Source organism: Humulus lupulus, chromosome X, assembly GCF_963169125.1.
Source record: "Humulus lupulus chromosome X, drHumLupu1.1, whole genome shotgun sequence".
Classification (NCBI taxonomy): Eukaryota; Viridiplantae; Streptophyta; class Magnoliopsida; order Rosales; family Cannabaceae; genus Humulus; species Humulus lupulus.
Window position 1 is genome coordinate 13,462,801 of NC_084802.1, and position 15,293 is coordinate 13,478,093.

Here is a 15,293-nt window from a genome sequence, read left to right on the forward strand (position 1 = left end):
TTCTACTTGTTGGGCTTGGGAAATGTCTAACTCCTCATTTGAAACATCTGCATTATAATACGAGTCATTCTCGAAACCATCATCATTATCTTCAAAGCAATTACCAACTGGATCATCATTCACATAGGGATCGTACTTATATGCCTTAAGCACACCCGTGGGACCTCCATGAGGTATATCAAGCTAAACAGTAGCCATCGGATCAGTAACTGGAACAAAAGTGCCCACCTCACTAAGATGCTTTTAACTGCTACCTGCAGAAGATGGATCAACACTAGTCGTGTCTTTTTTGTTCACACTAGGAGAAGGATTTGATATGACATTCTTCTTAACTGGAGTCACACATAAGGATATCCGTTCTTTCAAGGTTATTCTTAAGAATACACGAACTTGACGATCATTCCTCAATTGAGCCGGTGCAAATGGTTGGTCACCGCATATATACGACACCTCGAGTTTCAATTCATACACCTCTCTATCTACCTAAAATGTCATGTACAATATGTCAAGTAGTTGCAAGTAAGTGACATCATTCTCTATTGGTATCACTTCACCTTCAGCATCCTTAAAATACAATTTCCTACCATCTATTTCCCAAACACCGCTGTAAGAAACAAATACGTAAGCAGTAGAAACTGAAGAAAAAAAACACAAATACAATTAGTTGAAAAAGTAGAAAAAAATCAACAAGCATGTGTAGAGGATGCCATTGAGTATGCCTCGACGGCCATCGAGCAAGAAACAATACCCATCGAGCACACCAAAAAACATAATGAAAATGCACATTGTCGAGTAAACATCGAGCATGAATGAAAACATGAAAAATCACACTACCATCGAGCTTATATCGAGTAACAATCGAGCATGTATGAAAACATGCAAAATCACACTGCCATCAAGCTTATATCGAGCAATCATCGAGTAACAATCAAGCATGTATGAATCGTGAGAATGCACATGACCATCGAGCCATCATCAAGCAGGCATCGAGTAACCATTAAGCATGCACATCAAGCTTGGATCGAGCAGGCATCGAGTAACCATCGAGCAAGCATGTAACCATAAAAAATTATGTGCCATCGAGCCTGCATTGAGCAGGCATCGAGCACAACTCAATCCTAGAAAAATTGCAAAAAATGCAAATCGACAAAAAACAAAAAATATGTGCAAATATTACTCAGATTTGTTCGAAATGCCCAAAAAGTTTAAAGGAAACATCACTAATCCAAGTATTTAAGAAAAAATTGCTTACCCATAAGTTTTTACTCCAAGATTCCTCAAAATTTACTTTGGTCTTGATCTTTACAAATGACTTCCTCTTAGGGAGGAGCTCGATTGTTGGTAGTGCTCAGATCTCTACTTTTGGTGCTCTTAGTGGTGCTGTGAGGTGAGGTGAGTGAAAGAGAGTGAACCAAGATAGAGAGGGGGAAATGAGAATAGGGAAGAGAAGAGGGTAGGAGAACTGTGAGAGGGGCATTTTAGGAACTGTCAAAAGTTTTGACATTATTTTGAAATGATTAAAAAGCCTAGTATATTTTTTACTTAATACCCCACATTAAGCATAAAAGTTCAAATTTCCCTTTATGAAAAGCTCCTAATTATGACAAACTTAAGAATTCTTAAGTTATAATATTTATCTCTACTATAACTTCTTGGCTAGAACTATTTATATATACTAGGTAGAAGCAACGTGCATTACACGTTTGCTTAGTTTTAAAGGTGTAAACATTGTCTATAATTTTAATAAAAGCTAGTTCACTGCTTTTTTAAAAATATATATAATAGAATGAATTATAGTTCAATAGTATATATAAATATTTATATCAATATTCTATACATATATGACATCTAAACACAATGTTGACATAAATATATATTTACATGACTATTGTTGACACTGTTTTTCGTCAACTTAGAAATGAAGAGTAATTAAACAAAAATACCAGAGAAAACAAACAATATAGACACGATTTTTTACGTGGTTCAGCAGTTAAAATCTACCTAGTCCGCGAGTCTGTGTTACTCACTTGTTGGAATTCTCTCAAAGCTTTCTGGAAGCAATTTTACAGAGTTTTCCCAATACCAATTTTTTCGTCATCATAAACGAACTGTTCCACTCTATTTATAGAGTGGTTCAATGAATATCTTCCCACAAATTTTAGGGAGTTATGATACAAATCAATTAAAATAAATATAATTAAATGCATACAGTTACTACGTACGCGTATATATCCCATGATATTTGGGATTTAATAACAGATTACACATGATCCCTTAAACATAGGGATTTTACAACAATAAACACGTTCACACACAGATCACGAGCTGGGACATTAGACTTTCACGCCTTCGAGACCGTTCATCCGTCGCGAACTCGACATCTCGGTTCGCCTATGCTCACAGCAAGTAATATCCTCTCCGAGCTCACTACGCTCGAGCTCGAACCATCTTGCCTGATGGTAGGAAATAAATCAGGAGATTTATACAAGTGTTGAACTATTGTCATTGTGACTTCGAGCCTGACTTATAACCTCGGAATCCCTTCGAGACCATATAGTTTCCGAGCTTACCAATTCTAATGTTGTCACATTTACTGCTTAGCAAGACTGTCATTGACCTTCTCATTAATGCTAATTACATGACGAGAATGCTTATTTCGAGCTTACACCTTACAAGCTTGAGTTTCGAGATCAAAATCTCCATTCTCAAAATCTAAGTGTAACAACTATATAACATATATATAAAATACAATAATATTTAAAAACAAATTAATAATAAAAATAAAATAACAATAGAAAAAGTCATAGTGTAGACAATAGTATACATGCATCAACTATTTTTAGTTTCTAATGCATCTCACAATGTCTTTCGTGAATTTGATGAAGAAAAAGAGATTCAATAATCACTTGATAAAAAACAAACTATCACACAAATTTATAAAATAAAAAAATAACATGTATGTTTGTTAAAAATATTTTTTTCTTATTATTTTTAAATAAATATGATTTAATTATTTAAATTATCATAAAATATCTTAAAAATATCTTATTTTAATTAATTAATTAATTAATTTTTGTTAAAGTATATGTTTGTTCTAGTTTTTGAATTTGGCAGTGGCAACAGAAGATTATCGATTATATGTTTAATATAATATTAAATTTAAGTTTAATTAAATTTTATTTTAGTTATAAAATATATGGTTTTATTATTTTAAAATAATTATCATTGTAAAATATCTCCAAAATATCCTATTTTAATTTTTTTAATTAATTATGTATTTAATTTTATTTAAGATTAAGTCATGTTTAGAATTTACTGTTAAATATAAAAATATTATGTTAAATATAAGAATATTTCCTTAAAGTTAATGGAAAAAAAAAATAAAAACTATTAAAACTAAGAATTTCCGTTATGTACACACTTTTTATATGAAAAGATTTAATTAATTTAAATATATATTATATATTATAATTGCATATATATATACTATGCAACCGTAACAATTAATTAAAGGTGCAAAGCGTGTGTAAATTCATGAAATAATAATATTGATATTGATAGTAAATAAAATTTTCACATATAACTTTCATATTTAATCTCATCATTTTTTTCATTTTTTTCTCATCATTGATTTTACTTTTCACTAAAAAAAAAATTACATATATAACCAAACTATATTATAATACTCAATTTATTGTTTTTGGTGCAACTATTTTGTTCTAGTGGGCTTGACTCCCCTAATTGTTGGTATTTTATTTTGTTTAGGTTGGTCAAGTTTAGTTTAGACAAATCACAAATACATAATATGACCCAAATTCAAAATAAAGGCCCAACCCAACCCTAGAACTAGAACAAGTATTATAGAGTGAGTTTTTAAAAAATATAAAAATATGAGAATTATACTTTTATTAATTTGTATGGAAAATTTTATTAAACAAAAAAATTAAAGTATAAGAAACACAATTAGTAGCTAACTAAGGGTCTGATCGGTAATCCTTAAAAAATAGTTTTTTATTTTTTTAATTAAAAATCTGAAAATAAAGTAAAGAAACACATTTGGTAGGTGAATTTTGCTTTTTATTTTTTTAATTTAGAAATAAAAATAAAGTAAATTTTGAAAGCAAAATTATGTTGCTTTTAATTTTTTTTTTTTAAAATACTTTTTCATTTCTCTATCCCTCGTCTTTCTCACGCACACTACATCAATGGCGATTTCTTCTTCTCTTATCTGTGGCTTCCACTCTCAACTCTGATTTCTTTAGATAAGATTATTATTTTATTCTCGCATATCTCTATCATCTATTTCACTTTGTCTCTCTTCCTCTCTTTCAGTTTCAATATCAAGTCTCAAAGATATGTTTCTCTTTCCTCATTTTCAATATTTTAGATCTGAGAATAGCCTGACAAGCAGAACAGGTTCTTAGAGGAAGATTTTCAGCTATTAAAGGTATGGTTTTATTTTTAAATTATTTGAGTATGTATGGGTATTTATGATTTTGAAGCCCTTTTCGTATTTCTCTTATTTCTGCTAATTAGTATTTATTTTTTGCTGGTTATTGGTCTATTATTGGATTTTTGGATTATTGATGATCTATTTTGTTAATTTTTTGATGAATGTATATGGGACTTTGACTTTTCTTTGATGGGTTAAGCTCAATCTTGGCAGGAGGTATATTGCAATGGTGGATTTGCGTCAGGTCGTTGGCAATATCGGTTGACCAACTATTACTCATGCTGCAGAATAGGTTCTAACCTTTTTTTTATTATTAATTTTTTTCTTCTTTTAGTTTCACTACAAATGAGGCCAGTGAAGCTATGAGAACAATTACATATGGTTCAATCGTTCTAGCTAGATTTAGAAAAGATTTGAGTTACTGAGTGAGGTATATTTTTGTTGCATCCATCAATGTTATATGTCTGCTATTATTATGATTCTCATTTGTGAATGTATATATTGATCGATGGAAAGGTTCTTTTGGAAAGTGTTCTCATATGTTTTTATATATATATTTATATATAACTTGGCATGTATTTTGTTTGCATAAATTTGAACCATCTAGAATTGGACTAACATAATTAATTGTTAGAACATATAAGTGTAATATCCATTTTCTCGAAAGGTAAATTTCGTAATTTTCTTGCTCTGTGCATCCTTGTTTTTTTTTTTTGGATAGAATATTAGATATGTATGACTTCTAATGGAAATAAAATTCATGATTTCTCCTGTTTGAGTTTTTGTGGAATCACAACATGAGAATAATGTCAAGTGAATAAATAACGGTTCGGGTTAAGTTATTTATTTAATTAAAAAATATTATTATTATTATGAGCATAATAGTAATAATAATATGCTTGAAATTATTTTATCATATTATGTGTAATTTTTGGTGTTGACGCCGTTTTTCGTCAACAGATAAAAGAAGAGAGCACGTAAACAATTAAAGACAATGGCCAAAAGAAATAAACGAATCAAACACACGGTTTTTTACGTGGTTCAGCAGTTAAATCTGCCTAGTCCACGAGTCTCTGTTATTAATCTCAAGATTATCTCTAGGAATTCTTCAAGAATGAATTCTCCAGAGTTTTCTCTCAAGGATCAGAATTTCGGTCCTCTACAATGGTGCATGGCTTCTCTATTTATAGAGAAGGATGCAGAATACTATCCCACATATTTTGGGTAGTTACTCTTTTGTGAATAAAAATAAATGGCTTTAAATGCCTTTAATCAGATAAAAAAGGAAACGTCCCTGAAGACCAGGGAATGCATAACTGACTAAATAATACCCCACGATTCTTGGGGATTTACATCAATAAATGAGGATTACATCTCATGTTTACAATACTTGTAGATATTCAAGGTGGTTATAGCGTATCTTCAAGGCTTCAGCATCTCAGGTTTCATGTCATTGTGCGAGCCACTGACATCTCCCGAGCTAACATTGCTTTCGAGATAGTACATCGAGCTCAAGACCCATGCTCCGAAGTTCCTGAAGATGAAGGTGTTCTCGGAGCTACCTTTCGAGATCGAGATCATTTCGAGGTCACCGCATTCGAGATCATATATCATACTTTGCATGCTCGATTTACAATCCTAGATCATACTCTAATCCTCACGAGACCATTTATTGCGAACTCAGCTTTTGAATTTTAACTGATGATATCAGTTGTGGAACCTTAGTTATTTTATTTTATTTTTTTTAAAGAAAAAAATAAATAATTCCTTGAAAAGAGGATCTTACCACTTCAAACGCTAACTTCTTTTCTAAACCTATTCTAAAACGTGTTTACCATGATAATCTGAAGGAGAAATCGTAGAAATAGTGAGGGAAGCAAAGGATTGAAGAGAGAGAGAGTGTAATTATCGTTTTTTTTTAAAGAGAATAAATTTTTGAGTTCTTGCACTTGGGAAAAATCTGGGCAGTAATGAACATTGTAGAATCATTCTAGGGGAGGAAATAAACATTTTGAGTGTGGGAAATACATTTATAAAGTCTCGAATTGTGATTCACCATTTTTATCCAAGAAAATGCATATTCTTGGATAATTTTGGATTTAAGTGTGTTCAAGAGTGTATGGTGTGCGTTGGTGACAAACAATCTTAGGGGACTCCAAGAATCGGTTTTGACGTGAAGAAACGGGCTGAAATGGTCTAGAGCAAGAAAAACAAATTTTGATCTCCATTGTTGGCGGTACACCGGCGTTGGAGAAAAAGACTTCGACCAAGGCGGATGTGGCATGATTCTTTGTGTCTTAGGGTCGTTTTGGACTGCTGGAATATGTGTGGGAAGTTTTCAAGTGGTTTGGAACGTTGGGGTAGCCGGAAACGAAAGAAACAACCTTGTCGGCGCTGAAGAAGACGACAACTCCGGCGAGAGCTCCGGTGAACTCGATTTGGGTGTTTACTGAGGTATTTTGTGACGCCCCACATCACTATGGCTGCTTTCTGGAATGACGACTAGCCCTATAAACCAAGACAAGTCTTTCCAGTGTGCTTTGTCCTCACTCGCACACTTCCTGGGAAAACTTCCTAGGAGGTCACCTATCCCTAGATTACTCCAGGCCAAGCACGCTTAACCATGGAGTTCTCAAGTGATGGGCTACCGAAAAGAAGATGCACCTTCCTGATATAGGTAGTACCCATCAATCTATTTAAGCCCTCTTCAACTGTGTAGTCTCATACCTACACAGTCTTAGAATCATCACACTTGACCTTCCCCAGACGGTGTGAGATTGCACAGCTTACCCGGTCTTTCCCCTTATGGATCACGAGATTCTGACTGTCACATATTTTTTTTTGTTTTTTAATCTTAAAAATTAGTACATTAATTTTGGATCATTTTCCAACTGGTTTCATATTTTTCTGAATTTTCTTTGAATTATTATGATTTATTGAAGTTTACATAAATATTAATTATGAAAAATATTTTTATTGGTCAGAAAAATATGATTTTATGTTTCAATGATATCTGTATGATTTAGAATGACTTTGTATGTTTATATTTCAGTTTTGATCGTATTTGATAATTTTCTTCAATTATTTACTTTTAAATATGTGATTTAAGAAAATAAATGTGGAAAATTATTTAAATTATTCTAAAAATTCTGAGAATTTTTGTATATGTTTAAAATGAGATTCTAAGGCTCTATGTAATTTTATTTCAAATTTGTATCATTTATGTAATTTCATAATTTATTTGGCTTATTTTATATTTTATATATAAAAAAATATTAATGTTATTGTTCTGAACCCTAGGTAATTTTTGTGTGTTACTGTAGGGTGTATAAACCGATTTGTATAGTTAGATTCTATTTTTAATCAGTTATGATTTTTTTTAATTAATTATTTTTTCTATAAAATTAATTAAGAAAAATAGTTATTTTGCCTAGAAAATTCTAAAATAATTTTTATAAGTTTATTTTGGATTTTTAAACAGTTTTGTATGTTAGTTTGATTTTTGGGCTAGTTGTGTATTTATTTCTATTATTTGGGTTTTATTTGAGAAATTGTGGAAAAATAATTTATAAATGTTAAAAATTATTTTTTTGGTCTTATATGAGTCTTCACTTATTAATTAGGGTTTTGAAATAAAATCTTAACTAGTTACCCTAATGAGAACATTCAAATCTAAATAAATATATATATATATATATTTATATGAAGAAGATGGGAGAGAAGGGAAAGAGGGTGGATATGATTTTTTTTTCTATTTTCAGATCTGTGGTAACTGGTTACCTCCCGTTCTTTGTGTGTTTTTCTGGGGGCAACCGGTTACCTTTACGTTCTTTGTGTGTATATATATGAGGTTAACTGGTTACCTTCACGTTTTGATGTGTGTGTATATTTATGGGTTCTTTATGGTAACTAGTTACCTATATTATGAAAATTATAGTTACTTCTTCTTCATTTTTTAATGAAGTATTTTTCCTCTTTTTCATTCAAATTTGATGTTTCTTTTTGTTTATCCAAAAAAGATTCACTTGATGACGTGTCAAGATTAGTACGCACGTGAGATGCGCGTGGCAATTTAAGTGGTTATGTTCTGGTTGACCATCGACCAGAGGAGATTTTGTACGTGTTAACCGAGATTTTCGGCAACTCTATTAATGAATAATATTTACTGATAATAATAACAGAAATAGAAGATTGACACAGGGTTTTTACGTGGTTGGGGCGTTAATTAGCCTTAGTCCACGAGTCTATGTTATTAGAGCTTGAAGAAGCTTTTACAATGGAGTTTTCTCTCTATATTTTGACAGATTTTTTGCCTTTTTTCTCCTCTCTTTTTACATTGTTCTACAGCTTATATTTATAAGCTGAGAGGAATACCGGGTCTGGGCCAGATCCGATCCGGGCCCATCGGAGAAATGGGTACAAGGGGCCCTTCTAGTGGAGGCCCAATACAAAAAGGTACAAAGTTCGTAAATCCAGAGCTAGTTAAGGCCCAACAGGCTGACCTCGGAGTTGTATCTCGCCCGACAAAACGGCGCTTTTGGCCTGATTGCTTCGAGTCACGAGGCAGATTCAGGAGACAAGACCAATTAGAGTACTTGGCTGCGCAGTCCTGACACATTGGCGTGCAATCCCGAGATGACCTTTTCTGCAGGTGAAAAGTGGGGGACAACGTCCACGTGGAGTGAGGAAGCGTCAGCATCCTAGACGCCTAGCCCTTCAACCAGGGGTGAGACGATCCGGGTCCATTTACCTTCGTCCTGCTTCGATCAAGTGTCCGGGAAGGGGATCCGTGGGACCCGGCGATTGGAATGCTCTGCTCGCCTCCCGGACGATCCTTGCCGAGTATGGACCCGGAGGGACACCCTGGACACCACCCATGGGCCCAGTCAAGAGTTCCTGGCTCGCGCCCTTCCCATTGGGCCTTCTCCGTATCAAGGTACCTTAGGCCGGGCCCGCGTGCAGAACCGGCCCCCGAAAATGGGCCAAGACGAAGGTCCTGAGCCCATGAAAGAAATGGGGATAACATTTACCCCCCAAGCCTTCGCCCGGGCTTGCCGGGAGGAGGATTGCACTGCCCCCTTGGCGCTCGCCAGGTCGTCTCCCCAGTTCTTGCCCGAAGTCGTGGGTCCGGGCAGAAAGCCGAGACATTGGTTGGATGCTTAGCCCGGATCGTTTACCACGATCCGGGGACGTTTACCCTCGTCCTGCTTTATGACAAGGATACACGTGTTGCCAGGTGACTGACGCAGGGGTCTTGAAGGGTTGCCTAGACCTCCCAAGGGTCGCTAGGCCTAGACTAGGGTGTCAGTGCAACTCTCGAGGCGTCCCATCCGCACGGGGGGGCTATCATTAATATCCCTGGAATGAGGTGGACCGTAGGACGGGGCGACCTTCGGCCTTCGCCACTCCTGGGCCGTCGGATCTGAGACGGTGAGGATCCAACCCGAAATGGACTCATAAATGTCCCTGCGCGACTCCTGACCGTTTGATGAAGACACACCTGTCTGTTGGATCGCGGGCCAGAATTTGGGGCTAGTATAAATACCCCAAGAGAATAACGTTTGGCACTTTCCCCTCTTCGAACCAGCTCAAGAAAACGCGAAAGCTATTCAAGCTTTGCATGTCCGACCTCGCCGACGACATACACCGCTGCCTGCTGGTCCTGCGCCGCCGTCTGTTTCCTAGAACCCCAACTTTTGTTCTACCTGACGGCGCTTCTCGGGTTTGTCCCGTCAACGAATTACATCCCAAATGTGAAGAAAGTGTCCCTATTTATAGATGGGGAAAATGACTAAAAAGAAATTAAACAACAAAATGAGGTTTACAAAATAAATCTGAAATATTAATAATAAAATATGATTTTGAAAAAATCAAATTTTATTATTAATATTACCCTAGCTATTTTTGTGTATAGTCAAAATGCTCTTTTTCTAAAATACCACAAAAAGGATAAGTTTTAAGCTCAAAATAGGAGGTCCAAGGCCCAAAGAGCACACAAAATGGGCTGGTGGCAGCTGGTCCATTGACCAGCCGCAACCAATCACAGGCGGACACCTGGCGGCTGGCTGTGCATGTGGACAAAAGAATGGTAGCTGGGTCTCTTGGGCATCACTTGACCTTTGGGCGTTGGGAGCAAGGCTTGAGGATGTTTGGCTTTGCATGTGGGGAAGCTTCAGGGGCGTGAGAGTGTGAAGGGTTGCTACTGGACAGGTGTGGCAGGCGGTCGGCTCGGCTCAGCTCGGTGGCGGCGTGGCTCGGCTTGGCTCGACTCAGCTGTGGGCTTGGGGCGTTGGGCTGAGGAATGATGAAGTCTTGGGCCAAATTCAGAGCAATAATTCTTCAAGAATGCCATTTCTTTCCCCTTTGTTTTCAGATTTAATTGTTTTCTTTTTTTTTCATTTCGAAGTGCCAAAATACAACTTTAATTCCTACAAAATAACAATAAATTAAATCACAATCAAATATTTTCATTTATAAAATAAATCAAATTAATTCCATGAAAATATTAATTCAAATTTCTTTGTCAGATAAGATCTAACAACCTGATAGCTAATTCAAATTAACTATCTTTTTAATTAATTATCAAATATAATTAATTATTTGAATAAATATCAATCTTTTAAATTCAAATCCAATTTGAACTTATCAGATTATTTTCTCCCACTCAAATAAAGATATTTAATTAATCATAATTTCGAAAATTACCATTAATTAATTATTTAATTAAATTTCGAAATTTAATTTAATTATTTAATATAATTTCAAAAATTATATAATAATTAAATATTAATTAATTTTGTTAACTACAACTAATTTGTAATTAATTAATTAATCACTATTATCATATAATTGCATATTTGGCCTGAAGAACAAATTTCTTCTTAAATATGTCTTTAATTTATTTTCCCTTCATATCAACTCTTACCTTGAACAGTGTTGATAGAGCCGCTATGGGGACCTATGGACCTATAATTCCAAGCTCCAATAAATTTGAGATTATTAATTAAACTCTTTAATTAAATAATCTTAATTTATTAATCTCATGATTATTCCACTATAAATATGAGATTGAACTCTTGTAATTATAGACATTTCATTTACTGAGTACTTTTTAATCATAAAGCGTCCATTGATTTAATCATTGCATACAACTTGACCCTCTAATAATGGTTCATAATTAATCGGGAATAAAATTACCGTTTTACCCTTTTAATTATGTCTTGTTTCCTTAAGTACCATTGACTCTACTAGTAAAGGTTAATTCATAACTAAATTATGAATTTGAGCTCAATAACCTTTCAGTCCCAAAAGTCAACCCTTAAGAGAACCATCATTCAATCTCTTGCGAGAAGGTATAGATTCCATATCTGTATACTATGTCTCTAGCCATCTATATTAATGAGTTCCCAAAATAAAAGTTTATAGCCTGATCATTCTGACAGACCCTAACAAGTGAATCAAAGAACTCATATAATATAAACAGGAGTTCATGGTAACTTCAGGATTAAGATCAATTTGTATATGATCATCAGTTGATACATTTAATTAATACTTCGAAACGGTATTTAACTAAGTATTAATAAACATATCTGGTCCAATTCTATATATTCTCAATATATAAAGCACCTCCACTAAAGTGTCCTACCACACTAGTGATCCGGATCTAGATCACATGTATTCATAATACTAGTGGACCGTACTTGCAGTAATTAATCTGAAGATTCCATAACTTTATTTTACTGGGAACTATTCAAGTTCATTTATCTCAAACACAATCCTCTCGTACTAATACGTGTTTGAGATTACATTCATGAACTTATGAATTTTCCTGATATTTACATAATATTATTATAGAATAATATAGTCCATAAAATATATGCATAACAAATTCAATTTATTTATTTATTTCATAAAAACAATGTCTACTACATATGCTCTCAGGGCACATCTCCAACAGCCCGGACCATGATTGGATGGACCCCGGTTTAAGCCTTTTCCACCATTCTTCGGCGGGACCGCCCAACGTGATGGAGAAGCAGAGGCATTTTCCGTCGTCGCTGACGTGAGCCATGGTCATGAGTCGGTTGTACCGGGACAGATGATCCCTAGGATCGGTATTTCCAGTATAGGCGGTGAGGCTCGGCATCTTGAACCCCTTGGGCAGTACGGCGTCCAGGATGTGCCTCGCGCACGGCTCTTTATCTTCTTCGTCGGAGTCAGTGTCCGCGCCTTCCTGCTTGCGGACCAAGCGATCAGTGACCTTTTTCAATGCGGCCATCTGCTCCATGAGCAGCTTGGCCGTGCTATCCTCCAGGGGGATTCTCTCGTTCCTCCTGTCGTTGATGTCGTTCCTGAGATCGCCGTCTCGAGGGTGGATTTTTTCTTTGCGGGCCCGCTCCTTTCGGGCATTCAGTCCATCGCGTAGGTCTATCCGGGAAGTGTCGTCCCTTGAACTGAGAGCGTGACGATCCTCACGGCGAGACCGTTCTCGACGGTTCTTGTTGACCGAGGCGCTTGCGTGCAAAGACCTTTCCCGCCCGTTTGGCCCTGGGGTGTGCTGGGGCTGCCCATTCCGTGTCCGCGTCCCCTGCGGATCGATCGGGTGGCCTCGTCCTGGGACGGGGCGCACCTTCTCTTTCCTAGGTAACGGCCGTGAACGTGCCCCGGCTTTTTCGACGGGGGTGGTCTTCTCCCGGGTCTTTCGTCGTTCCTTTTCCGGGACTCCTGGGGCCGGCTTGGAGAAAGGCTCCGGGGGACGTACCGGGCTGGCACCTCTGGGGGCCCCAACCTGTTCTTGGGGAGCGGGTTGCTGCGCTCCTGGAAACGGGCCAGCTGTAGGGTTGGCTGCTGGACCCTGCACGACCATGAGCGCCTGCAGGGCTTGGAGAGACTCTTGCATCCGACGATACGCCTCCGCCTGCTCAGCGATCTTGGTCTCCTGATCCAGGACTTGCTGCCTTAGTTTGGTCACCTCCAAATCCTGCTGATCGTCGCGGGGGGTCCTCGGATCCGCAGCTTCGTCGTGGTACTCCTCATTTTCTTCCTCATAGTATTCTTCCTCGTTTTCCGCTTCGTACTCTATCCCACCCTCGTAGTCTTGCGACTCATCTTGGTGAGATGTCTAAGGAGGCACGTCCTCGGGCAGGTCCTGAGGAATATGCTGAGAAGGCAGCGGGTCTCCGTCACCTTGCTCTGGATTGGCAGGGTCGAAGGTGGTGTGTCGTGTGTTCACCATCGTAGTAAAGGCCTGACGTTAGCACTAGCTTCCTTCAGCTCTGAATGAAAGCACCAAACGGTTAACCGAGATTTTCGGCAACTCTATTAATGAATAATATTTACTGATAATAATAACAGAAATAGAAGATTGACACAAGGTTTTTACGTGGTTGGGGCGTTAATTAGCCTTAGTCCACGAGTCTATGTTATTAGAGCTTGAAGAAGCTTTTACAATGGAGTTTTCTCTCTATATTTTGACAGAGTTTTTGCCTTTTTTCTCCTCTCTTTTTACATTATTCTACAGCTTATATTTATAAGCTGAGGGGAATACCGGGTCTGGGTCGGATCCGATCCGGGCCCATCGGAGAAATGGGTACAAGGGGCCCTTCTAGTGGAGGCCCAATACAAAAAGGTACAAAGTTCGTAAATCCAGAGCTAGTTAAGGCCCAACAGGCTGACCTCAGAGCTGTATCTCGCCCGACAAAACGACGCTTTTGGCCTGATCGCTTCGAGTCACGAGGCAGATTCAGGAGACAAGACCAGTCAGAGTACTTGGCTGGGCAGTCCTGACACATTGGCGTGCAATCTCGAGATGACATTTTCTGCAGGTAAAAAGTGGGCGACAACGCCCACGTGGAGTGAGGCGGCGTCAGCATCCTGGACGCCTGGCCCTTCAACCAGGGGTGAGACGATCCGGGTCCATTTACCTTCGTCCTGCTTCGTTAACCATCGGCCCGGACTGCGTCAGGTGTTTGGGAAGGGGATCCGTGGGACCTGGCGATTGGAATGCTCTGCTCGCCTCCCGGACGATCCTTGCCAAGTATGGACCCGGAGGGACACCCTGGACACCACCCATGGGCCCAGTCAAGAGTTCCTGGCTCGCGCCCTTCCCCTTGGGCCTTCTCCGTATCAAGGTACCTTGGGCCAGGCCCGCGTGCAGAACCGGCCCCCGAAAATGGACCAAGACGAAGGTCCTGAGCCCATGCAAGAAATGGGGATAACAGTATGGAATAGGGCATATTTCTTGAGCGACCAAAGCAAGTCGCGATATATCAGATATTTTCTAGAGATATTTGATCTTGCATTTATGTAAAAAGTATAATTTCCATTATTATTCATATATGGCACTGCAGTAAAGGGAGAATGATAGGCAACGCCAAGAGCTGAAGGAGCGGCAGGCTGACATGGACCGTCGACAAAGAGATGCCACTACGGCCTTGGGGCAGCCATTCAATTGGCACGAGGACAGCCTGCACCTACCTCCCAACCGGATCAGCCACCTAGTACTCACCCACAACAAAATCCAGATTCAGAGCATCCCCAGCATCCCCACAATCTACCACAACTAATGCATCCTCAGAGGCCAGAGAAACCCCTTCCTGCTCAGCAGGAGAGGCCTTTCCAGGACCTTGAGCAGCAACCACCCTCTCGCGCTGGTTGAGAAAACACCCAGCAACAAAGGTAGAATAGGGCCGGACAACATCCTAAAAGCTCTAGACACCAAATTGTTGAGGAACAAAACCCTCAGAGCAGAGGAAAACTTCCTCCGGGGGGCAGAAGACAGGTGGAGTCAAGATCTCGGTTAGGGGTCCCTCACGACATAACAATGCCAGGGGACCTACCG